Source organism: Dendrobates tinctorius, unplaced genomic scaffold (assembly GCF_039654945.1).
Source record: "Dendrobates tinctorius isolate UK_male_01 unplaced genomic scaffold, ASM3965494v1 ptg000254l, whole genome shotgun sequence".
NCBI lineage: Eukaryota > Metazoa > Chordata > Amphibia > Anura > Dendrobatidae > Dendrobates > Dendrobates tinctorius.
This window is the reverse complement of record NW_027361921.1, coordinates 13,530,529-13,556,097: the sequence shown is the minus strand read 5'-3', so window position 1 is coordinate 13,556,097 and position 25,569 is coordinate 13,530,529. Positions and strand designations below refer to the sequence as shown.

At 44.4% G+C, this 25,569-nt stretch overlaps 1 long non-coding RNA gene across 1 annotated transcript; it reads left to right on the top strand.

The window, feature by feature from the left end:
• Positions 1 to 10,671: 10,671 nt before the first annotated feature.
• Positions 10,672 to 13,134, top strand: LOC141067738 (uncharacterized). Its single transcript, XR_012226469.1, has 2 exons — positions 10,672 to 11,141; positions 11,976 to 13,134. It is a non-coding gene; the product is annotated as an uncharacterized lncRNA (long non-coding RNA).
• Positions 13,135 to 25,569: the final 12,435 nt, after the last annotated feature.

Sequence of the window (25,569 nt, the reverse complement as noted above, 5' to 3'; positions counted from 1 at the left end):
CCCATATCTCTGTAGTAAGCACAGTTCTGCTCCCATAGCTCTGTAGTAAGCTCAGTTCTGCATCCATAGCTCTGTAGTAAGCTCAGTTCTGCTCCCATATCTCTGTAGTAAGCTCGGTTCTGCTCCCATATCTCTGTAGTAAGCTCGGTTCTGCTCCCATATCTCTGTAGTAAGCTCGGTTCTGCATCCATATCTCTGTAGTAAGCTCTGTCCTGCTCCCATATCTCTGTAGTAAGCACAGTTCTGCTCCCATATCTCTGTAGTAAGCTCAGTTCTGCTCCCATATCTCTGTAGTAAGCTCTGTTCTGCTCCCATATCTCTGTAGTAAGCACAGTTCTGCTCCCATATCTCTGTAGTAAGCTCTGTTCTGCTCCCATATCTCTGTAGTAAGCTCAGTTCTACTCCCATATCTCTGTAGTAAGCTCTGTTCTGCTCCCATATCTCTGTAGTAAGCTCAGTTCTGCTCCCATATCTCTGTAGTAAGCTCTGTTCTACTCCCATATCTCTGTAGTAAGCTCTGTTCTGCTCCCATATCTCTGTAGTAAGCTCGGTTCTGCATCCATATCTCTGTAGTAAACTCTGTTCTGCTCCCATATCTCTGTAGTAAGCTCAGTTCTGCTCCCATATCTCTGTAGTAAGCTCTGTTCTACTCCCATATCTCTGTAGTAAGCTCTGTTCTGCTCCCATAGCTCTGTAGTAAACTTGGTTCTACTCCCATATGTCTGTAGTAAGCTCTGTTCTGCTCCCATATCTCTGTAGTAAGCTCGGTTCTGCATCCATATCTCTGTAGTAAACTCTGTTCTGCTCCCATATCTCTGTAGTAAGCACAGTTCTGCTCCCATATCTCTGTAGTAAACTCTGTTCTGCTCCCATATCTCTGTAGTAAGCTCAGTTCTGCTCCCATATCTCTGTAGTAAGCTCTGTTCTGCTCCCATATCTCTGTAGTAAGCTCTGTTCTGCTCCCATATCTCTGTAGTAAGCTCAGTTCTGCTCCCATATCTCTGTAGTAAGCACAGTTCTGCTCCCATAGCTCTGTAGTAAGCTCGGTTCTGCATCCATATCTCTGTAGTAAGCTCAGTTCTGCTCCCATATCTCTGTAGTAAGCTCGGTTCTGCTCCCATATCTCTGTAGTAAGCTCGGTTCTGCTCCCATATCTCTGTAGTAAGCTCGGTTCTGCATCCATATCTCTGTAGTAAGCTCTGTCCTGCTCCCATATCTCTGTAGTAAGCACAGTTCTGCTCCCATATCTCTGTAGTAAGCTCAGTTCTGCTCCCATATCTCTGTAGTAAGCTCTGTTCTGCTCCCATATCTCTGTAGTAAGCACAGTTCTGCTCCCATATCTCTGTAGTAAGCTCTGTTCTGCTCCCATATCTCTGTAGTAAGCTCAGTTCTACTCCCATATCTCTGTAGTAAGCTCTGTTCTGCTCCCATATCTCTGTAGTAAGCTCTGTTCTGCTCCCATATCTCTGTAGTAAGCTCGGTTCTGCATCCATATCTCTGTAGTAAACTCTGTTCTGCTCCCATATCTCTGTAGTAAGCTCAGTTCTGCTCCCATATCTCTGTAGTAAGCTCAGTTCTGCTCCCATATCTCTGTAGTAAGCTCAGTTCTGCTCCCATATCTCTGTAGTAAGCTCAGTTCTGCTCCCATATCTCTGTAGTAAGCTCAGTTCTGCTCCCATATCTCTGTAGTAAGCTCAGTTCTGCTCCCATATCTCTGTAGTAAGCTCTGTTCTACTCCCATATCTCTGTAGTAAGCTCTGTTCTGCTCCCATAGCTCTGTAGTAAACTTGGTTCTACTCCCATATGTCTGTAGTAAGCTCTGTTCTGCTCCCATATCTCTGTAGTAAGCTCGGTTCTGCATCCATATCTCTGTAGTAAACTCTGTTCTGCTCCCATATCTCTGTAGTAAGCACAGTTCTGCTCCCATATCTCTGTAGTAAACTCTGTTCTGCTCCCATATCTCTGTAGTAAGCTCAGTTCTGCTCCCATATCTCTGTAGTAAGCTCAGTTCTGCTCCCATAGCTCTGTAGTAAGCTCGGTTCTGCATCCATATCTCTGTAGTAAGCTCAGTTCTGCTCCCATATCTCTGTAGTAAGCTCGGTTCTGCTCCCATATCTCTGTAGTAAGCTCGGTTCTGCTCCCATATCTCTGTAGTAAGCTCGGTTCTGCATCCATATCTCTGTAGTAAGCTCTGTTCTGCTCCCATATCTCTGTAGTAAACTCTGTTCTGCTCCCATATCTCTCTAGTAAGCTCAGTTCTGCTCCCATATCTTTGTAGTAAGCTCTGTTCTGCTCCCATATCTCTGTAGTAAGCACAGTTCTGCTCCCATATCTCTGTAGTAAGCTCGGTTCTGCTCCCATATCTCTGTAGTAAGCTCGGTTCTGCTCCCATATCTCTGTAGTAAGCTCGGTTCTGCTCCCATATCTCTGTAGTAAGCTCGGTTCTGCATCCATATCTCTGTAGTAAGCTCTGTTCTGCTCCCATATCTCTGTAGTAAACTCTGTTCTGCTCCCATATCTCTCTAGTAAGCTCAGTTCTGCTCCCATATCTTTGTAGTAAGCTCTGTTCTGCTCCCATATCTCTGTAGTAAGCACAGTTCTGCTCCCATATCTCTGTAGTAAGCTCTGTTCTGCTCCCATATCTCTGTAGTAAGCTCTGTTCTGCTCCCATATCTCTGTAGTAAACTCTGTTCTGCTCCCATATCTCTGTAGTAAGCTCTGTTCTGCTCCCATATCTCTGTAGTAAACTCTGTTCTGCTCCCATATCTCTGTAGTAAGCACAGTTCTGCTCCCATATCTCTGTAGTAAGCTCTGTTCTGCTCCCATATCTCTGTAGTAAGCTCTGTTCTGCTCCCATATCTCTGTAGTAAGCACAGTTCTGCTCCCATATCTCTGTAGTAAGCTCTGTTCTGCTCCCATATCTCTGTAGTAAGCACAGTTATGCTCCCATATCTCTGTAGTAAACTCTGTTCTGTTCCCATATCTCTAGTAAGCTCAGTTCTGCTCCCATATCTCTGTAGTAAGCTCTGTTCTGCTCCCATATCTCTGTAGTAAGCTCGGTTCTGCTCCCATATCTCTGTAGTAAGCTCTGTTCTGCTCCCATATCTCTGTAGTAAGCTCTGGTCTGCTCCCATATCTCTGTAGTAAGCTCTGTTCTGCTCCCATATCTCTGTAGTAAGCTCTGTTCTGCTCCCATATCTCTGTAGTAAGCTCGGTTCTGCTCCCATATCTCTGTAGTAAGCTCGGTTCTGCATCCATATCTCTGTAGTAAGCTCGGTTCTGCATCCATATCTCTGTAGTAAGCTCTGTTCTGCTCCCATATCTCTGTAGTAAGCACAGTTCTGCTCCCATATCTCTGTAGTAAGCTCAGTTCTGCTCCCATATCTCTGTAGTAAACTCTGTTCTGCTCCCATATCTCTGTAGTAAGCTCTGTTCTGCTCCCATATCTCTGTAGTAAACTCTGTTCTGCTCCCATATCTCTGTAGTAAGCACAGTTCTGCTCCCATATCTCTGTAGTAAGCTCTGTTCTGCTCCCATATCTCTGTAGTAAGCTCTGTTCTGCTCCCATATCTCTGCAGTAAGCACAGTTCTGCTCCCATATCTCTGTAGTAAGCTCTGTTCTGCTCCCATATCTCTGTAGTAAGCACAGTTCTGCTCCCATATCTCTGTAGTAAGCTCTGTTCTGCTCCCATATCTCTGTAGTAAACTCTGTTCTGCTCCCATATCTCTGTAGTAAGCACAGTTCTGCTCCCATATCTCTGTAGTAAGCTCTGTTCTGCTCCCATATCTCTGTAGTAAGCTCTGTTCTGCTCCCATATCTCTGTAGTAAGCTCTGTTCTGCTCCCATATCTCTGTAGTAAGCTCTGTTCTGCTCCCATATCTCTGTAGTAAGTTCTGCTCCCATATCTCTGTAGTAAACTCAGTTCTGCTCCCATATCTCTGTAGTAAGCACAGTTCTGCTCCCATATCTCTGTAGTAAGCTCTGTTCTGCTCCCATATCTCTGTAGTAAGCTCTGTTCTGCTCCCATATCTCTGTAGTAAGCTCTGTTCTGCTCCCATATCTCTGTAGTAAACTCAGTTCTGCTCCCATATCTCTGTAGTAAACTCTGTTCTGCTCCCATATCTCTGTAGTAAGCTCTGTTCTGCTCCCATATCTCTGGAGTAAGCACAGTTCTGCTCCCATATCTCTGTAGTAAGCTCTGTTCTGCTCCCATATCTCTGTAGAAAGCTCTGTTCTGCTCCCATATCTCTGTAGTAAGCTCTGTTCTGCTCCCATATCTCTGTAGTAAGCACAGTTCTGCTCCCATATCTCTGTAGTAAGCTCTGTTCTGCTCCCATATCTCTGTAGTAAACTCTGTTCTGCTCCCATATCTGTGTAGTAAGCACAGTTCTGCTCCCATATCTGTGTAGTAAGCACAGTTCTGCTCCCATATCTCTGTAGTAAACTCTGTTCTGCTCCCATATCTCTGTAGTAAGCTCGGTTCTGCATCCATATCTCTGTAGTAAGCTCGGTTCTGCTCCCATATCTCTGTAGTAAGCACAGTTCTGCTCCCATATCTCTGTAGTAAACTCTGTTCTGCTCCCATATCTCTGTAGTAAGCACAGTTCTGCTCCCATATCTCTGTAGTAAGCTCGGTTCTGCTCCCATATCTCTGTAGTAAGCTCGGTTCTGCTCCCATATCTCTGTAGTAAGCTCGGTTCTGCTCCCATATCTCTGTAGTAAGCTCGGTTCTGCATCCATATCTCTGTAGTAAGCTCGGTTCTGCATCCATATCTCTGTAGTAAGCTCTGTTCTGCTCCCATATCTCTGTAGTAAGCTCGGTTCTGCTCCCATATCTCTGTAGTAAGCTCGGTTCTGCATCCATATCTCTGTAGTAAGCTCGGTTCTGCATCCATATCTCTGTAGTAAGCTCTGTTCTGCTCCCATATCTCTGTAGTAAGCACAGTTCTGCTCCCATATCTCTGTAGTAAGCTCAGTTCTGCTCCCATATCTCTGTAGTAAGCTCTGTTCTGCTCCCATATCTCTGTAGTAAGCTCTGTTCTGCTCCCATATCTCTGTAGTAAGCACAGTTCTGCTCCCATCTCTGTAGTAAGCTCAGTTCTGCTCCCATATCTCTGTAGTAAACTCTGTTCTGCTCCCATATCTCTGTAGTAAGCTCTGTTCTGCTCCCATATCTCTGTAGTAAACTCTGTTCTGCTCCCATATCTCTGTAGTAAGCACAGTTCTGCTCCCATATCTCTGTAGTAAGCTCTGTTCTGCTCCCATATCTCTGTAGTAAGCTCTGTTCTGCTCCCATATCTCTGTAGTAAGCACAGTTCTGCTCCCATATCTCTGTAGTAAGCTCTGTTCTGCTCCCATATCTCTGTAGTAAGCACAGTTCTGCTCCCATATCTCTGTAGTAAGCACAGTTCTGCTCCCATATCTCTGTAGTAAGCTCTGTTCTGCTCCCATATCTCTGTAGTAAACTCAGTTCTGCTCCCATATCTCTGTAGTAAGCACAGTTCTGCTCCCATATCTCTGTAGTAAGCTCTGTTCTGCTCCCATATCTCTGTAGTAAGCTCTGTTCTGCTCCCATATCTCTGTAGTAAGCTCTGTTCTGCTCCCATATCTCTGTAGTAAGCACGGTTCTGCTCCCATATCTCTGTAGTAAGCACGGTTCTGCTCCCATATCTCTGTAGTAAGCTCTGTTCTGCTCCCATATCTCTGTAGTAAACTCAGTTCTGCTCCCATATCTCTGTAGTAAGCACAGTTCTGCTCCCATATCTCTGTAGTAAGCTCCCATATCTCTGTAGTAAGCTCTGTTCTGCTCCCATATCTCTGTAGTAAGCTCAGTTCTGCTCCCATATCTCTGTAGTAAACTCTGTTCTGTTCCCATATCTCTCTAGTAAGCTCAGTTCTGCTCCCATATCTCTGTAGTAAGCTCTGTTCTGCTCCCATATCTCTGTAGTAAGCTCAGTTCTGCTCCCATATCTCTGTAGTAAACTCTGTTCTGCTCCCATTTCTCTGTAGTAAGCTCTGTTCTGCTCCCATATCTCTGTAGTAAACTCAGTTCTGCTCCCATATCTCTGTAGTAAGCACAGTTCTGCTCCCATATCTCTGTAGTAAGCTCCCATATCTCTGTAGTAAGCTCTGTTCTGCTCCCATATCTCTGTAGTAAGCTCAGTTCTGCTCCCATATCTCTGTAGTAAACTCTGTTCTGTTCCCATATCTCTCTAGTAAGCTCAGTTCTGCTCCCATATCTCTGTAGTAAGCTCTGTTCTGCTCCCATATCTCTGTAGTAAGCTCAGTTCTGCTCCCATATCTCTGTAGTAAACTCTGTTCTGCTCCCATTTCTCTGTAGTAAGCTCTGTTCTGCTCCCATATCTCTGTAGTAAACTCTGTTCTGCTCCCATATCTCTGTAGTAAGCACTGTTCTGCTCCCATATCTCTGTAGTAAGCTCTGTTCTGCTCCCATATCTCTGTAGTAAGCACAGTTCTGCTCCCATATCTCTGTAGTAAGCACAGTTCTGCTCCCATATCTCTGTAGTAAGCACAGTTCTGCTCCCATATATCTGTAGTAAGCTCTGTTCTGCTCCCATATCTCTGTAGTAAGCTCTGTTCTGCTCCCATATCTCTGTAGTAAGCTCTGTTCTGCTCCCATATCTCTGTAGTAAGCACAGTTCTGCTCCCATATCTCTGTAGTAAGCACAGTTCTGCTCCCATTTCTCTGTAGTAAGCTCTGTTCTGCTCCCATATCTCTGTAGTAAGCTCTGTTCTGCTCCCATATCTCTGTAGTAAGCTCTGTTCTGCTCCCATATCTCTGTAGTAAGCACAGTTCTGCTCCCATATCTCTGTAGTAAGCACAGTTCTGCTCCCATATCTCTGCAGTAAACTCTGTTCTGCTCCCATATCTGTGTAGTAAGCACAGTTCTGCTCCCATATCTCTGTAGTAAACTCTGTTCTGCTCCCATCTCTGTAGTAAGCACAGTTCTGCTCCCATATCTCTGTAGTAAGCACAGTTCTGCTCCCATATCTCTGTAGTAAGCACAGTTCTGCTCCCATATCTCTGTAGTAAGCACAGTTCTGCTCCCATATCTCTGTAGTAAGCACAGTTCTGCTCCCATATCTCTGTAGTAAGCTCTGTTCTGCTCCCATATCTCTGTAGTAAGCTCTGTTCTGCTCCCATATCTCTGTATTAAGCTCTGTTCTGCTCCCATATCTCTGTAGTAAGCTCTGTTCTGCTCCCATATCTCTGTAGTGAGCTCGGTTCTGCTCCCATATCTCTGTAGTAATCTCAGTTCTGCTGCTATATCTCTGTAGTAAGCTCGGTTCTGCTCCCATATCTCTGTAGTAAGCTCAGTTCCGCTCCCATATCTCTGTAGTAAGCTCTGTTCTGCTCCCATATCTCTGTAGTAAGCTTGGTTCTCCCCCCATATCTCTGTAGTAAGCTTGGTTCTGCTCCCATATCTCTGTAGTAAGCTCTGTTCTGCTCCCATATCTCTGTAGTAAGCTCTGTTCTGCTCCCATATCTCTGTAGTAAGCTCTGTTCTGCTCCCATATCTCTGTAGTAAGCTTGGTTCTGCTCCCATACCTCTGTAGTGAGCTCTGTTCTGCTCCCATATCTCTTGTAGTAAGCTCGTTCTGCTCCTATACTTCTGTAGTAAGTTCTGTTCCCATATCTCTGTAGTAAACTCAGTTCTGCTCATTTATCTCTGTAGTAAGCTCGGTTCTGCTCCATATCTCTGTAGTAAGCTCAGTTCTGCTCCCATATCTCTGTAGTAATCTCAGTTCTACTCCCATATCTCTGTAGTAAGCTCTGTTCTGCTCCCATATCTCTGGACTAAGCTCTGTTCTGCTCCCATATCTCTGAAGTAAGCTCTGTTCTGCTCCCATACCTCTGTAGTAAGCTCCGTTCTGCTCCTATACTTCTGTAGTAAGTTCTGTTCCCATATCTCTGTAGTAAACTCAGTTCTGCTCATTTATCTCTCTAGTAAGCTCAGTTCTGCTCATTTATCTCTCTAGTAAGCTCAGTTATGCTCCCATATCTCTGTAGTAAGCTCAGTTCTGCTCCCATATCTCTGTAGTAAGCTCAGTTCTGCTCCCATATCTCTGTAGTAAGCTCTGTTCTGCTCCCATATCTCTGTAGTAAGCTCGGTTCTGCTCCCATATCTCTTGTAGTAAGCTCGGTTCTGCTCCCATATCTCTTGTAGTAAGCTCGGTTCTGCTCCCATATCTCTTGTAGTAAGCTCGGTTCTGCTCCCATATCTCTGTAGTAAGCTCGGTTCTGCTCCCATATCTCTTGTAGTAAGCTCTGTTCTGCTCCCATATCTCTTGTAGTAAGCTCGGTTCTGCTCCCATATCTCTGTAGTAAGCTCTGTTCTGCTACATTTCTCTGTAGTAAGCTCTGTTCTGCTCCCATATCTCTGTAGTAAGCTCAGTTCTGTTCCCATATCTCTGTAGTAAGCTCCGTTCTGCTCCTATACTTCTGTAGTAAGCTCAGTTCTGCTCCCATATCTCTCTAGTAAGCTCGGTTCTGCTCCCATATCTCTGGGGTAAGCTCAGTTCTTCTCCCATATCTCTGGAGTAAGCTCAGTTCTTCTCCCATATCTCTGGAGTAAGCTCAGTTCTGCTCCCATATCTGTAGTAAGCTCGGTTCTGCTCCCATATCTCTGTAGTAAACTCTGTTCTGTTCCCATATCTCTGGGGTAAGCTCAGTTCTTCTCCCATATCTCTGGAGTAAGCTCAGTTCTTCTCCCATATCTCTGGAGTAAGCTCAGTTCTGCTCCCATATCTCTGTAGTAAACTCTGTTCTGTTCCCATATCTCTGGAGTAAGCTCAGTTCTGCTCCCATATTTCTGGAGTAAGCTCGGTTCTGCTACATATCTCTGTAGTAAGCTCTTTTCTGCTCCCATATCTCTATAGTAAGCTCTGTTCTGCTCCCATATCTCTGTAGTAAGCGCTGTTCTGCTCCCATATCTCTGTAGTAAGCTCAATTCTGTTCCCATATCTCTGTAGTAAGCTCAATTCTGTTCCCATATCTCTGTAGTAAGCTCCGTTCTGCTCCTATACTTCTGTAGTAAGCTCAGTTCTGCTCCCATATCTCTATAGTAAGCTCTGGTCTGCTTCCATATCTCTCTAGTAAGCTCGGTTCTGCTCCCATATCTCTGGGGTAAGCTCAGTTCTTCTCCCATATCTCTGGAGTAAGCTCAGTTCTGCTCCCATATCTCTGTAGTAAGCTCAGTTCTGCTCCCATATCTCTGTAGTAAGCTCGGTTCTGCTCCCATATCTCTGGGGTAAGCTCAGTTCTTCTCCCATATCTCTGGAGTAAGCTCAGTTCTTCTCCCATATCTCTGGAGTAAGCTCAGTTCTGCTCCCATATCTGTAGTAAGCTCGGTTCTGCTCCCATATCTCTCTAGTAAACTCTGTTCTGTTCCCATATCTCTGGAGTAAGCTCAGTTCTGCTCCCATATTTCTGGAGTAAGCTCGGTTCTGCTACATATCTCTGTAGTAAGCTCTTTTCTGCTCCCATATCTCTGGGGTAAGCTCAGTTCTTCTCCCATATCTCTGTAGTAAGCTCAGTTCTGCTCCCATATCTCTGTAGTAAGCTCAGTTCTGCTCCCATATCTCTGTAGTAAGCTCAGTTCTGCTCCCATATTTCTGGAGTAAGCTCGGTTCTGCTCCCAGTTTCCTTGTCTACGTAGCAATCTTGGTTCCGGTCTCATGTCTATGTAGTCAGCTTGCTTCTGTTACAGTATATATGTAGGCAGCAAACTTGGTTCTGCTCCCATATATATGCAGCTAGCTCCGTTCTGTTCCCATATCTATGTACCAGCCTGTTATTAAAGCCTGTTATCTCTGCTGCTTTAATGCAGCGGCCAGAGATAAGCAGGGCAAAAGCACCGCAACTGGAGGGCCACTGGCTTGTGATTGCCCCCAGGCTGAAAAGTGCCAGCCAGCCCCTGTGTATAGGCACCTCTGTCTTCTCTGCCCAAGTGGTCACAACAGCCCGAGTAGACTTTTTTATACTCTCTGTGACTGATATGCCATTACAGAATATAATACTAAAGACAAGGAGACATAGTCTGTCAGTATGATACAATACACTTTATTGATTCAGAGGGAAATTATGGAAAAAGTAGATACCGTATTTTTCCGACCATAAGACGCACTTTTTCCCCAAAAAATTTTGGGGGAAAGTGGGGGGTGCGTCTTATGGTCGCAATACACGGTCTAACCTGGTGGCAGCGGGCGGGGCTCTGCGGTGTGGTGGTGGCAGCGGGCGGCGCTCTGCGGTGCGGTGGTGGCAGCGGGCTGTGCTCCGGTGCAGGGGCGGCGGCTCCGCCGGCATTTCTTCGCAGCCCGGAGGCCCCCGCAGTTCCCTTGCTGGCCGCCGCCATGTTGCGGTGGCCTCCGGGAGCTTGGACGCTGGTAAGATGGCCGCCAGTCCGGGGACGGCGCATGCGCAGCTTCAGATCTCGTCCCAAGATCTCGGGGGACGAGATCTCGTTGCCGAGATTTGAATCTAGTCCCTGGAGATCTCGGGACGAGATCTGATCCCGCGCATGCGCCGTCCCCGGACCGGCGGCCATCTTTCCGGTGTCCATGCTCCCGGAGGCCACTGCAACATGGCGGCAGCCAGCAAGGGAACTGCGGGGGCCTCCGGGTTGCGAAGAAATGCCGGCGGAGCCGCCGCCCCTGCACCGCAGAGCGCCGCCCGCTGCCACCACCGCACCGCAGAGCGCTGCCCGCTGCCACCACCACAGAGCCCACCTGCCCCAGCACTGTTGCCCCTGCCCCAGCACAGCTGCCACCACCGCAGAGCCCACCTGCCCCAGCACAGCTGCCCCTGCCTCAGCACTGCTGCCCCAGCCCCAGCACAGCTGCCCCTCCCCCAGCACTGCTGCCCCTGCCCCAGCACAGCTGCCACCACCGCAGAGCCCCCCTGCCCCAGCACAGCTGCCCCTGCCCCAGCACAGCTGCCCCTGCCCCAGCACAGCTGCCACCACCGCAGAGCCCACCGGCCCCAGCACAGCTGCCCCTGCCCCAGCACAGCTGCCCCAGCACAACCAACCTGCCCCAGCACAGAGCCGCCACCGCACGAGCCTGGACCACTGAATGACCCTTGTGACTACTTCTCCACCTGTGCCGGATCCCTTCCCAGGTAAGCTGAATTCGGACTGTAAGACGGACCCCCATTTGACACATTATTTTTTTTTCCCCTATTTTCCTACTGAAAATTGGGGTGCGTCTTATGGTCCGGTGCGTCTTATAGTCCGAAAAATACGGTATATCTTTATTAAATGAGTCACTTGAGAATGCTAACTAAATAGTTAATGGAGTATAATATATATCCAGATTTACCTCACAAATGCAGGGACAGAAGAAAAATTGAAAATCAGCATACCCATGGACAGTATAAATCTATCACACCTGCAGAGTACCATTGTGAACACTTACCGTTTATACTAGTGTATAAGCCGACCCCCCTAATTTTGTCACAAAAAACTGGGAAGCTTATTGACTCGCGTATAAGCCTAGGGTGCACAGTGAGTGGCCCCAGATAATGCTGCACAGTGAGTGGCCCCAGGTAATGCTGCACAGTGAGTGGCCCCAGGTAATGCTGCACAGTGAGTGGCCCCAGGTAATGCTGCACAGTGAGTGGCCCCAGGTAATGCTGCACAGTGAGTGGCCCCAGGTAATGCTGCACAGTGAGTGGCCCCAGGTAATGCTGCACAGTGAGTGGCCCCAGGTAATGCTGCACAGTGTGTGGCCCCAGGTAATGCTGCACAGTGAGTGGCCCCAGGTAATGCTGCACAGTGAGTGGCCCCAGGTAATGCTGCAAAACAAAAAATAACTAATTAAAAGCAGAAAACACAAAAACCACATATATCCCCTATAACTAAGGATAATGTCAGAAGACGAGGGTTTAGGCCAAGCATGTCTGAAGATTATAATTCAAACACTCGTTATTTTTTGTTTTTCTGTGTTCTTTCAGGTTTTCTATGACGGTGACTGGAGGACACGGGGACTGAACAGTCCTGAATTTTGAAGATGATAAAGTCTTTATGTATATCCTGTTGTCTGTTATTCCCCGTGCCCTCTTCTTTGCTATATATGTGTATATATTTTTCTGTCTCTTGCTCTGTATTTACCCCTCGTTGGATTCCCCTGTGTCATATTATATATAGGGATTGAAGTTTAGTGGCTTCTGTCTATTGGGGTTAATATGATACCTCCTATATATTGTAGTTATCTGATATATATGATGGCTTTCATATGTGAGGGCCTTCTTTTTCCTTTGTGTATTATAGTGACAGGGGTCCTCTGACTATTTGGGTAGGCTCACATGCTCATTATGATGCGGTCAGTATACTGCATTGGTATATCTGACCATCTGCGCAGGCGCTGAGCTTGCGACTGGCGTCTCACGTGACTGCAGCCCCTGGGCATTGCTGCGCGTGCATGGTTCTTCCGGCAGGTGTATCGTGTGGCTGCGATCTGTACACGGGCACGGCGCATGCGCGGTGCTTTGTGACAGGCGCGTCACGTGATTACTCCCTGTCAGGGTAGTGGCGCAGGTGCAGTGGCTCAGATGGGCACGTCATGAGGGGGCGCCGGAGGTGCTGCTCGGCTCCTGCATATGAGGTCGCTGGTTACATGTAAGGGAGAGGGAAGTCTCCTGTTATACATGGTATGTGAGTGTACATACAATTGGTGATTGGGGTTGGCGCCAATGTTAATGGGAGCACGGATTGGTGGATGAGATCATGTGGAGACATATATATATACCAGTGACGCTGATTGGCACTATATCGCCATGGTGACATGGATGCACGTGGATAATTGGTGGGTTTGTTGGGGATTTTTGTTTACAAATGGATATCCTTTGTGATTTTTTTATAATAAAGAGGTTATGATCACAGATATTATAATATAATGCCTTTCTGTATTTATATGTACCTGATGGATGTAATTATATGTATTTAATGTATGGTTATATGTGATGGGTGTTACCGAAGTGGTGATTGGCTGTGCCACACCATAAAAGGCCACCATTTGTGTTACATGTTATACTTGAAAAAGGCCACTAATATGGCCGAAACGTTGTATTATTCAATGGCAGAATAAATCTTTGCTGCGATTCTTCACCTGGATGGGATGCTGCTCTCTTTTCTCTTTGTGGATATTTTTGTTCATCTGGGTTCATGAACTTTGAGCTTGCATCCTTTTGGTCCCTGTTGTGCTGTTGGCTGTCTTTTTACAGCTGCTGGAAACCATCTTGGAGGAAGGAGTTTGATAACTTTGAAACCTGTAGATATAATAACCGCTTATTAAAACCACATTTTATTGATTCTCATCTCTATCAGCAACGCACAAAAAAAAAAAAAAACACTTGATTGCCGCACAGCTATCGTCCTCATCAAAATAGTTAACTTTTCTTTGAAAACGAGGGTAGCAAAAGTTTTCCATTTTTTTCCTCTTTTTTTTTTTTTTTTTTTTTTTTTTAAATGAGAGCTTGAATTTTCTAATTTATTCTTCTTCTGCTCTAACCCACCAAACATAATATCTTGTACTAATTTTGGGGGTTTTAACATCTTTTATACCCATGGTAGCCCTTACAGCCTTGACCAATCTGTCTGTGTCATCTATGGGGAAGCATGGTACACCCCTTTATCACCAGAGGAAGAAGAATTAGAATCTACATTCATCTTTCAATTTCACAGATTCATCCTAATCAGATCATGGAAAACCAGAATGTTTTCTCCCCTTCCTATTTTTCTTTATGAATTAGGCCTGTTTCACACATCCGTTTTTTCCCTTCAGTCAAAATCCGCCAAGTTTAAAAAAAAAAACGGATCCGCCAAAAAACGGGGCGGATCCGTTTTTCCCCCCTAGACTTACATTATTGGTGGATTTTGACTGATGGTTGTCCGTGCGCAGTGTCATCAAGAAGTTCAAAGCCCATGGCACTGTGGATAACCTCCCTAGATGTGGACGGAAAAGAAAAATGGACAAGAGATTTCAACGCAAGATTGTGCAGATGTTGGATAAAGAACCTCGACTAACATCCAAACAAGTTCACGCTGCCCCGCAGTCCGAGGGTATAACAGTGTCAACCCCTACTATCCGTCGGCGTCTGAATGAAAAGGGACTGTATGGTAGGAGACCCAGGAAGACCCCACTTCTTACCCCAAGAAATAAAAAAGCCAGGCTGGAGTTTGCCAAAACTTACCTGAAAAAGCCTAAAACGTTTTGGAAGAATGTTCTCTGGTCAGATGAGACAAAAGTAGAGCTTTTTGGGCAAAGGCATCAACATAGAGTTTACAGGAGAAAAAAAGAGGCATTCAAAGAAAAGAACACGGTCCCTACAGTCAAACATGGCAGAGGTTCCCTGATGTTTTGGGGTTGCTTTGCTGCCTCTGGCACTGGACTGCTTGACCTTGTGCATGGCATTATGAAGTCTGAAGACCACCAACAAATTTTGCAGCATAATGTAGGGCCCAGTGTGAGAAAGCTGGGTCTCCCTCAGAGGTCATGGGTCTTCCAGCAGGACAATGACCCAAAACACACTTCAAAAAGCACTAGAAAATGGTTTGAGAGAAAGCACTGGAGACTTCTAAGGTGGCCAGCAATGAGTCCAGACCTGAATCCCACACAACACCTGTGGAGAGATCTAAAAATGGCAGTTTGGAGAAGGCACCCTTCAAATATCAGGGACCTGGAGCAGTTTGCCAAAGAAGAATGGTCTAAAATTCCAGCAGAGCATTGTAAGAAACTCATTAATGGTTACCCGAAGCGGTTGGTCGCAGTTATTTTGGCTAAAGGTTGTGCAACCAAGTATTAGGCTGAGGGTGCCAATACTTTTGTCTGGCCCATTTTTTGGAGTTGTGTGTGAAATGATCAATGTTTTGCTTTTTGCTTCATTCTCTTTTGTATTTTTTCATTTAAGACAAATTAAATGAAGATAATAATACCAAAGAATTTGTGTTTGCAATCATTTTTAGGAAGAAACTGAGTATTATCTGACAGAATTGCAGGGGTGTCAATACTTTTGGCCACAACTGTATGTGGTGAGAACTTTGAGCCCCCAAGGGCTTCACAGAAGTTTATAATGTACAAACGTACAATTAAAAAAATCATTTTTTCCACATAAATAATCTTTTCACCCCCAATTTTTATTTTCCCAAGAGTAACAGAACCCCAAAAGTTATTGTGCAATTTGTCCTGAGTACGCTGATACCCCATATGTGGGGGTAAATGACTATTTGGGCGTATGGCAGAGCTCGGAAGGGAAGCAGCGCCATTTGACTTTTTGGCTGGAATTGAGATCGAATGCAATTTCGCGTTTGGAAAGCCCCTAATGTGCCTAAACAGTGGAAACCCCACACATCCGAAACCATTTTGGAAAATAGACCTCCCCCCAAAGAATTTATCTAGATATGTGGTGAGCACTTTGAACCCCCAACTTCTTCACAGAAGTTTATAACATAGAGCCATAAAAATAAAAAAAATATTTTTTTCCACAAAAGATATTTTTGCCCCCAATTTATTTTCCCAAGGGTAACAGGAGAAATTGGACCCCAAATGTTGTTGTGTAGTTTGTCCTGAATACACGGATACCCAATATGTGTGGGTAAACCACTGTTTGGGCGCATGGCAGAGCTTGGAAGGGAAGGAGCACCGTTTGACTTTTTCAACCCCGAATTGGCTGGAATTGACATCGGATGCCATGTCGCTTTTGGAAAGCCCCTGATGTGCCTAAACAATGAAACCCCCCACATATGACACCATTTTGGAAACTAGACCCCCCAATGAACTTATCTAGATATGTGGTGAGCACTTTGAACCCCCAAGAGCTTCACAGAAGTTTATAATGCCCAGGCGTGAAAATAAAATCATTTTTTCCACAAACATCTTTTAGTCCCCAATTTTTTTTTTATTTTCCCAAGGGTAACAGGAGAAATTGGACCCCAAAAGTTGTTGTCCAATTTGTCCTGCGTACGCTGATATCCCATATGTGGGAGAAAACTACTGTATGGGCACATGTCGGGGCTCGGAAGGGAAGTAGTGACATTTTGGAATGGTCTGCAGGTGTCATGTTGCCTTTGTAGAGCCCCTGATGTGCCTAAACAGTGGAAATCCCCCAATTCTAACTCCAACCCTAACCCCAACACACACCTAACCCTATCCCTAACGGGAAAATGGAAATAAATACATTTTCTTTTAATTTTATTATTTTTCCCTAACTAAGGGGATGAAAAAGGGGGGTTTGATTTATTATTTATGGCAGGTTTCTATGTTTGGCAGCTGTCACACTCTAAAAGATGCTTTTTATTGTAAAAATAGTTTTTGCATCACCACATTTTGAGAGCTATAATTTTGCCATATTTTGACCCAGAGAGTCATGTGAGGTCTTATTTTTTGCGGGATGAGTTGATGTTTTCATTGGTACCATTTTCTGGCATGTGACTTTTTTTTAAATCGCATTTTATTCCGATTTTTGGGACGCAGAATCAACAAAAACCAGCACTTGATGAAATTCTTTTGGGGGGTGTGTTTACACCGTTCCGCGTGTGGTAAAATTGATAAAGCGGTTTTATTCTTCAGGTCACTACGATTACAGCGATACCTCATATGTAGTTTGTTTTGACACTTATGCAATAAAACAATTTTAGATAAAAAAGTTATTTTTGCATCGCTTTATTCAGCAAGCTATAACTTTTATTTTTTTGCTGATGATGCTGTGTGGTGGCTTGTTTATTGTGGGACAAGAGAACATTTTCAGTGGTACCATGTTTATATGCGTCTTTTTGATCGCGTTATTGCACTTTTTGTTCGGCAGTATGATAAAGCATTGTTTTTCGCCTAGTTTTTTTTTTTAAGGGGTTCACTAAAGGGGTTAACTAGTGGGACAGTTTTATAGGGCAGGTAATTACGGATGCAGCGATACTAAATGTGTGTTTTGTTTTTTTTTGTTTTTTTTTTTTTATTTACAGTGCCCTGTGTCAGATCAGCGATCTGACAGACGTTGCGCACAGGCTTCCTCAGTGCCTGCTCTCAGCAGGCATTGAGGAAGCTGTCCCCCTGCAGGCCCCCGTGGCCATATTGGATCCGGGGGTCTGCAGGGAGGAGACCCTTGGAGCAGCGCAGCACATCCGAGGGGCTCAGGGAAGCACGCAGGGAGCCCACTCCCTGAGTGATTCTTCCCTAAAACCCTGGTGCATTGCGATCATGTTTGATTGCAGTATGCTAGGAGTTAATGTGCAGGGGGCGGTCCGTGACCACCCCTGACAGTGCCGGGTGTCAGCTGTGATAATCAGCTGACACCTGGCCGAGATCAGCGGCGCCCCCCCCGGGAGCGCCTCTGATCGCTCTGACGTACTATCGGGTCATTCCACGACAAGTGGACCAATGGTCCCCACTCGACCTTCTCTGATTTTGCTGAAAATTTATAAGGATGTACATGTATGTTTGAAAAGAGGTTCTGTAAATTTTTAGGGCCAGATCTCAAATACATTGGGCACTGTTGACCTTTCACTGGAGGTTCCACCAAGCCTGCGACTTCAGCTAAGAGGATTTTGCAAACTTTGGCACATAGCCATTAGAGTTCTATACTGACTATGATGCTGAAATTTGGCATACTAGCTCACCTTTTGCTGCTCAACACGATAAAATTATTACCGGCTATGACAAAACAATATTTCGGCCGCAATTTTGTGTCAAAGTAGCTTGTAAAACGCGTCGCATAAAATTTATGGCCAACTTTGCCCATATATACCATATATACTCGAATATAAGTCGAGTTTTTCAGCCCCCTTTTTGGGCTGAAAAAGACCCCCCTCGACTTATGTTCGGGTCACGGTTCAAACTTACCTGGTCCCCGTCGTCTCGTTCCCCGGTATGTGTCTGCGGTCCCCTGCAGCCTGTCAGTGTCCCGGCGGCGGTGGCGGCATTACAAGTCGCTGTGCGCCGCTCTCTCCCGTCCTCCGGCAGTGACGTGCAGGGGGCGCGATGACGTGGATAGCACGCACCCTCTGCCTGAGTCACTGAAGAGCCGGTAACGCTCAGGAGCAGCTGTCAGCAACGGAGGTGAGTATATAGTGGTTTTTTTTTTTTTTTATTTGTTTTTTTTTTAAATTCCAGCAGGGGCAGCAGCAACATGATAGGATTACCGGTACCGGTAATCCTATCACTTGGCCAATAAATCATACACTGTGCAGCAATTATGGGGGCATACCTGTTGTGCAGCATTACGGTATTTGGGCCACCATTACTCACTGTGCAGCATTTATGGGGGCATACCTGTTGTGCAGCATTACGGTATTTGGGCCACCATTACTCACTGTGCAGCATTTATGGGGGCATACCTGTTGTGCAGCATTACGGTATTTGGGCCACCATTACTCACTGTGCAGCATTTATGGGGGCATACCTGTTGTGCAGCATTACGGTATTTGGGCCACCATTACTCACTGTGCAGCATTTATGGGGGCATATGTTCTGCAGCATTACGGTATTTGGGCCACCATTACTCACTGTGCAGCATTTATGGGGGCATACCTGTTGTGCAGCATTACGGTATTTGGGCCACCATTATTCACTGTGCAGCATTTACGGGGGCATACCTGTTGTGCAGAATTACGGTATTTGGGCCACCATTACTCACTGTGCAGCATTTATGGGGGCATACCTGTTGTGCAGCATTACGGTATTTGGGCCACCATTACTCACTGTGCAGCATTTATGGGGGCATACCTGTTGTGCAGCATTACGGTATTTGGGCCACCATTACTCACTGTGCAGCATTTATGGGGGCATATGTTCTGCAGCATTACGGTATTTGGGCCACCATTACTCACTGTGCAGCATTTATGGGGGCATACCTGTTGTGCAGCATTACGGTATTTGGGCCACCGTTACTCACTGTGCAGCATTTACGGGGGCATACCTGTTGTGCAGAATTACGGTATTTGGGCCACCATTACTCACTGTGCAGCATTTATGGGGGCATATGTTGTGCAGCATTACGGTATTTGGACGGAGCGTTTTTTTTTATCCTGTTAGAAATGGATCCCAGTACTTCAAATCCCGGACCAAAGCAAAAACGCAGGTCGTACGAAGCTGGTTTCAAACTTAAGGTTGTGTCAAGAGCAGAAGAAAGCAATAACAGTATTGCAAGTAGGGAATTTTGTGTTAACGAAAAACTAGTAAGGGATTGGCGGAAAATGAAAGCGGACTTGGAAAAGACTCCAAAGGCAAAAAAAGCTAAATGGGTTATGGAGTGTCGTCAAAATGGCTACTGCGTAACACGCATGGGAATTCGCTTACGTGCCCTTCAAATGGCTAAAGAAGATCAATTGAAAGCACCAGGAATTGAAAATTTTGTTGCATCAGCAGGATGGTGTACCCGTTTCATGAATAGATTTGGCCTATGTTTGCGACAAAGAACAAAGATTTCACAGAAGTTGCCAAAAGACCTTGATGAAAAAGTGATGTCATTCCATTCATTCATCATAAAACAAAGAAGGATCCATAACTATGACCTGGGAGATATTGGAAATATGGATGAAACACCTATGACTTTTGATCTTCCCAGCAACAGAACTGTGGCAAATATGGGAGAAAAAAACACTCAGAACCACAGGAAATGAAAAAAATCATTTCACAGTCGTTCTTTCATGTTTGGCTAATGGAACTAAGCTGCGGCCTGTCATTATTTTTAAAAGAAAGACCCTGCCTAAAAAGGTCCAGTTCCCACCACGAATTACAGTGCGCGCTCATATTAAAGGCTGGATGGATGAAGATGGAACAAAAAAATGGCTGGAAGAAATTTGGAATGGACGACCAGGAACAGCTTTAAAGAAAAAACCATCATTGCTAGTTTGGGATATGTTCAGAGCCCACACATGTGATGACATCAAAAAATTGGCAAAGTCTTCTCAAGTTACTTTGGCAGTTATTCCAGGTGGACTTACATCTGTATTGCAGCCCCTAGATGTGTGTTTAAATAAACCTTTCAAAGACCGTGTGCGGAGGATGTGGCATGAGTGGATGTCATCTGGTCAAGCCCGACTAACAAAACTTGGAAATCTGATGAAGCCGGACATAGAATTAATAGCAAAGTGGGTTCGTGATGCATGGGAAGAGATTCCAGAGGACATGGTGCAACGCGCCTTCAAGAAATGTGGCATTAGTAATGCTATGGATGGCAGTGAAGACAGCGCTTTGTATGAAGACGACAGCAGTGACTGTGATGACAATGTCTATGCTGATAACCTCTTACCAGCTGAAGCTCTGTTTGGACATACAGATGATGAGGAATCCAGTGACTTTGAAGGATTTTAACTCTTGTGTTTTACAGTGAGCTGAGGTTTTTGTACTTTTAAAGTCATTGTTGTTGCCCTATTGGTTTTGTTGACCCTCTTTTCAACTTACAGGGCTTGTTTAATGTTTTTCTTTTAAATAAATATTCAAAAACATTTAACCTACTGATGTCTCACTTAATTTTACTTTTATTCTTATCTTTTTTTATTTTTGAAATTTACCAGTATCTTCAGCAATTCCCACCCTAGACTTATACTCGAGTCAATAAGTTTTCCCAGGTTTTTGAGGCAAAATTAGGGGGGGGTCGACTTATACTCGAGTATATACGGTAACTCAAGACCAAAAACCAATAGTAACTGGTGCTTTGCCCTGTACACCAAACATCTACATGACTTTGCATTGCTGCAATATCACGGTCAAAGCATATGTGTTTGTGGAAATATTCACACCCACATAAGATGAAAAACGTTAAAAATCCGAATTTTACCTATTTTTAGGTCAAATTTCTCAAAAAGGGTACCCCTAAAATATATTAATTCTGATATTATAAAGAGCACATTTTTCTCTACAAGGATCATTGTTTTGGTTTTTTTTGGAGTCTCAGTTTAAGAAAAGAAAAATGCCACTGAACATGGTGTTTATGCGCGTAAGGCATTGATTTTGTGTTTGATTTTCAGATTCTTATCACATGTTACAGAGTTGTATTGTTGCTAGCAATGTCTATTATAATCAAAAACCTATAAACCTTTTTATTTATGAAAAGTTATTGACTATTGTTACATTTTAATGCATATATTTATTTTTTAGCGATGGAGAATGAAATTGATGAAGAATCAGCCCAGTGCTCTATCGGCCTTGCGAACAATTCGAAGTGCCACCTTAAGACATTCACCCATAGCAAGGATGAGTTGAAATTGTTTACAAGCTTTGGATTGGATGAACAGAAATTGCTGCGTCGACGAGTGGGACTAAATTTTGACGAACATTCACAAATCTGTTTACACCATGACGCTTCATTCTCGACCAAATATGAGCATTTGCAAAAATCGTGTTGCAATCCTTTTGGGAAGAAAGGTCATAACACCAAAAAGAATTTACGAGCTATCAATTTGTTAGCAGCTGACCAGTTGAACGAATTTACAAAGAATGATGTGAAGCCTGGCCAGAAGATGTGTGCATCATGTCGAAAAGAATTTGCTAACAGGAAAAAATCAGCTGATCCAGTTTCCTCTGAATCAGATCCAGATGGAATGGAATGTTCTCCTGAAAGTCTAAATTCAAGCTTAACATCCATTGGCATCTATCCTCTGAAATAACCACAGGTAAGCCAGCGGGATTCACTTGGATATGCAAGGAGAAAGATAAGCCAGGTACAAAATGCATTTTCTAGCAAGATTGCTTCAATTGGAGGGCTTGAGCCGAAAGACATTGAGCAAACAAAAACAGCACAGTGCAAAATGTGTCTGGATTACAATCACCTTTTGGCAGAATTGAAGCAAAAGCTGCAGGTGTCCAGTTGGGCAGAAAAGGTCCAAATCTTGACAATGGCACCTAAAAGTTGGTCCATTAAGGCTATATCAGACGAATTCGGTGTCTCTTAACGAATGGTCAAACAAGCTCGAAAGCTTAAATGTGAACATGGGATCTTAGCCTTACCTAGAATCAAGTGTGGCAAGAAAGTTTAGGAGGAAGTGAAGAAAAAGGTGCAGGCATTTTTTGAGGATGATGAATTCAGTCGAATGTGCCCTGGTAAAAAAGACTATGTATCAGTGCGAATAGCAGGAGAAAAAAAGCAGATGCAAAAGCGACTATTACTGAGCAATATGAGGGAAATGTTTGTTGCCTATCGGGATCGGAATGGCCCTGAAATTGGATTTTCCAAGTTTTGTGAGCTTCGGCCAAAGTGGTGCGTAACCGTTGGATCTGCTGGAACACATTCCGTTTGTGTGTACACTTCACCAAAATGTTAAACTAATGCTTGCAGCATGCCCAATCAATGATGACTACAAAGAGCTCATATGCAAAATGGTCTGTGGAATTGAATCCAAGGACTGTATGCTTGGCCGTTGTGTTAAATGCCCGGGTCCTGAAGTTTTAAAAGAATTTCTAGTCAATGTGTTTGTCAACAGTGACCCTGAAGATATTATTGAGTTCAAACAATGGATTCCCACTGATCGAGACACGCTTGATACCAAACAACTGACTATAGAAGATTTCATTGAAGAATTGGTTTTGAAAATTTCTAAACTTTGTAGCCATCACTACATCGCCAAGCATCAAAGTTGCTATCTGAAATCGTTGAAGGAAAATCTGAGACCTGGAGAGCTTGTGATCCTTATGGACTTTGCTGAAAATTACTCTTATTGTTCAAGATGCCATTCAAGGTTTCCACTGGGAAAATAGTCAAGCTACAGTACACCCATTTGTAATTTACTTCAAGGAGTTAAGTGGTGAAGCTGCGATGAACATCAGCTTGTGCATAATCAGTGATTGCTCACGACATGACACAGTTGCAGTCCACACTTTAACAGTAATTGTGGAGTATCTCAAGACTCTCATCTATGAGATTCATCATATCCACTACTTCAGCGATGGATCTGCAGCCCAGTACAAAAATTTCAAAAATTTTCTCAACTTGTGCCACCACAATGCTGATTTCAATATCAGCGCTGAATGGAATTTTTTTGGTACCAGTCATGGAAAGTCACCCTGTGATGGGATTGGAGGGACAGCAAAGAGGTTGGCAGCTCGTGCCAGTCTTCAACGCCCAACTGAAAACCAAATACTGACCCCGGTGGATTTATTCAACTTTTGCAACGAGCAACTGCATGGAATCAAGTTTTTTTTTTTGTTCCAAAAGAAAAAAATTGACGAAATACCGGTAGTTCAAGAGGAAAGGTTCAAAGATGGACATACAATTGCTGGAACAAGAGAAAATCACCAGTTTGTGCCAATTGATGACAAAAAGATTCACATTTCAATGGTGTCAAATGACCCATCATCTTTCATTGCCCATGTAGATAGATCTGTCAGATCAGAAATGCCTTTTGTGCCAATTGCAAACCTCCAGCCAGGGCAATACATTGCCTGCATTTACGATAGGAACTGGTGGATTGGAAATAGTTCTGAAATTTCAGTCGACGACCATGATGCATTAATAAATTTTATGCATCCTCATGGACCAGCTAGCTTCTTTCACTGGCCTGTGAGAAATGATACATGCTGGATTCCCGAGCAGTCAATCATTGCAATAATTCCAGCACCAGCTGCAACAGCAATGGGCCGACAATACAGCTTCTCTGAACCGATTATGTTGCAAATTCAGCAACAATTCCAGACCACTTAGACTGAACATTATGGCTTGGGAACCAACAAAAGATACCCAATATTAGGCTTGGGATCCTAGGCAAAGACACCCACCCTCAGCCTTCGGAACCTGCGATAAAGAGACCGCCCGCGGCTGGCCTTGCACGGCTATCGGCCATGGCTCCTAGGCGATTGGGCTGCCAATTCTCGAAAGACAGCAGTATTACAATTCTTAATAGGATTATAATACCAATTGTTAGGGAATTGGTTGTGGTATAACCACCATGGACCACGCAAGGGTTTGAATAGTGCAGTTACCATTCATTGCGTATTAATAAATAACACCATGTTCAGTGGCATTTTTCTTTTCTTAAACTGAGAGACTCCAAAAAAAAACAATGATCCTTGTAGAGAAAAATGTGCTCTAATGATATCAGAATTAATATATTTTAGGGGTACCCTTTTTGAGAAATTTGACCTAAAAATAGGTAAAATTCGTTTTTTTTAAGTTTTTCATCATATGTGGGTGTGAATATTTCCACAAATACATATACTTTGACCGTGATATTGCAGCAATGCAAAGTCATGTAGATGTTTGGTGTACAGGGCAAAGCACCAGTTACTATTGGTTTTTGGTCATGAGTTATATATGGGCAAAGTTAGGCATAAATTTTATGCGACGCGTTTTTCAAGCTACTTTGACACAAAATTGCGGCCGAAATATTGTTTTGTCATAGCCGGTAATAATTTTATCGTGTTTAGCAGCAAAAGTTGAGCTAGTATGCCAAATTTCAGCATCATAGCCAGTATAGAACTCTAATGGCCATGTGCCAAAGTTTGCAAAATCCTCTTAGCTGAAGCCGCAGGCTTGGTGGAACCTCCAGTGAAAGGTCAACAGTGCCCAATGTATTTGAGATCTGGCCCTAAAAATTTACAGAACCTCTTTTCAAACATACATGTACATCCTTATAAATTTTCAACAAAATCAGAGAAGGTCGAGTGGGAACGATTTTTAAAACTGGTCCACTTGACATGGAATGACCCTATCCCGTCCCCGGTCTTACGGGCCCGGGTACCGTGGATGGGATAGTACGTCAGATGGCAGAAAGGGGTTAATAAACTTTTTTATATAGCGCTAACATTCCGCAGCGCTTTACAGTTTGCACACATCATCATCACTGTCCCCAATGGGGTTCACAATCTAAATTCGATAATATGCTGCTCTGTCAGCAAGTCACTGACCCTTCAAGCCCCAGGGATTTGGGGAACTGAAAGTGAGAGTACAGAGATATCAGCACAGTCTGTTATGTCATTTTATTAGCAGGATATAATACCCAATGCGACTTTAGCTTCAGGGCAATGAGATCGTATTATAATGGTCCTACAACAAACCAAGGCATGTGATTTGATTTGTGTGCTGTCAGCAAACTGCCACGAGACGGTGGCCCCAGTCCCAAGCAACTGAGAGGTGATGAGAGCGGTGAATGTAATCAAGATGGTGGGCTCCAGCGAGTGGCGTATAGCTTCAATGAGGGAGCACGGGGCTCACTTCTCAGAGCTCACACCGAGCATACCCTCCTGTGTACCTTTATGAGTCCTGCGCACCGCCCAACCCGCCGCACCTGAAGTGAAGTCTTCCAGGCTGCGTCTCAGTTTTAGAGCACGCAGTAGAAAATGGCTGCCTCCTCCGCTACCCTGACCGGAGCCGCACTCCGCACCTCCTCGGAAGCCAGAGGTCCCCCGGAGCCCAGAGAGTCCACAGTATTATCTAGGTGGGTCTTTCGGGTGATCTAAAGACAGGATTCGAATCAGGATCATAGAAGCTCTGCCTAAGCATGTCCCTCTCAGCTCCTCTGCATCGCCACTTTAAGCAAATCTTTAACGCCTGCCTTAATAAAGGATTGTAAATCCATAGTGAAATTTGGGGATTCCTCAAAAATAGTTTTCCGAATACAAGC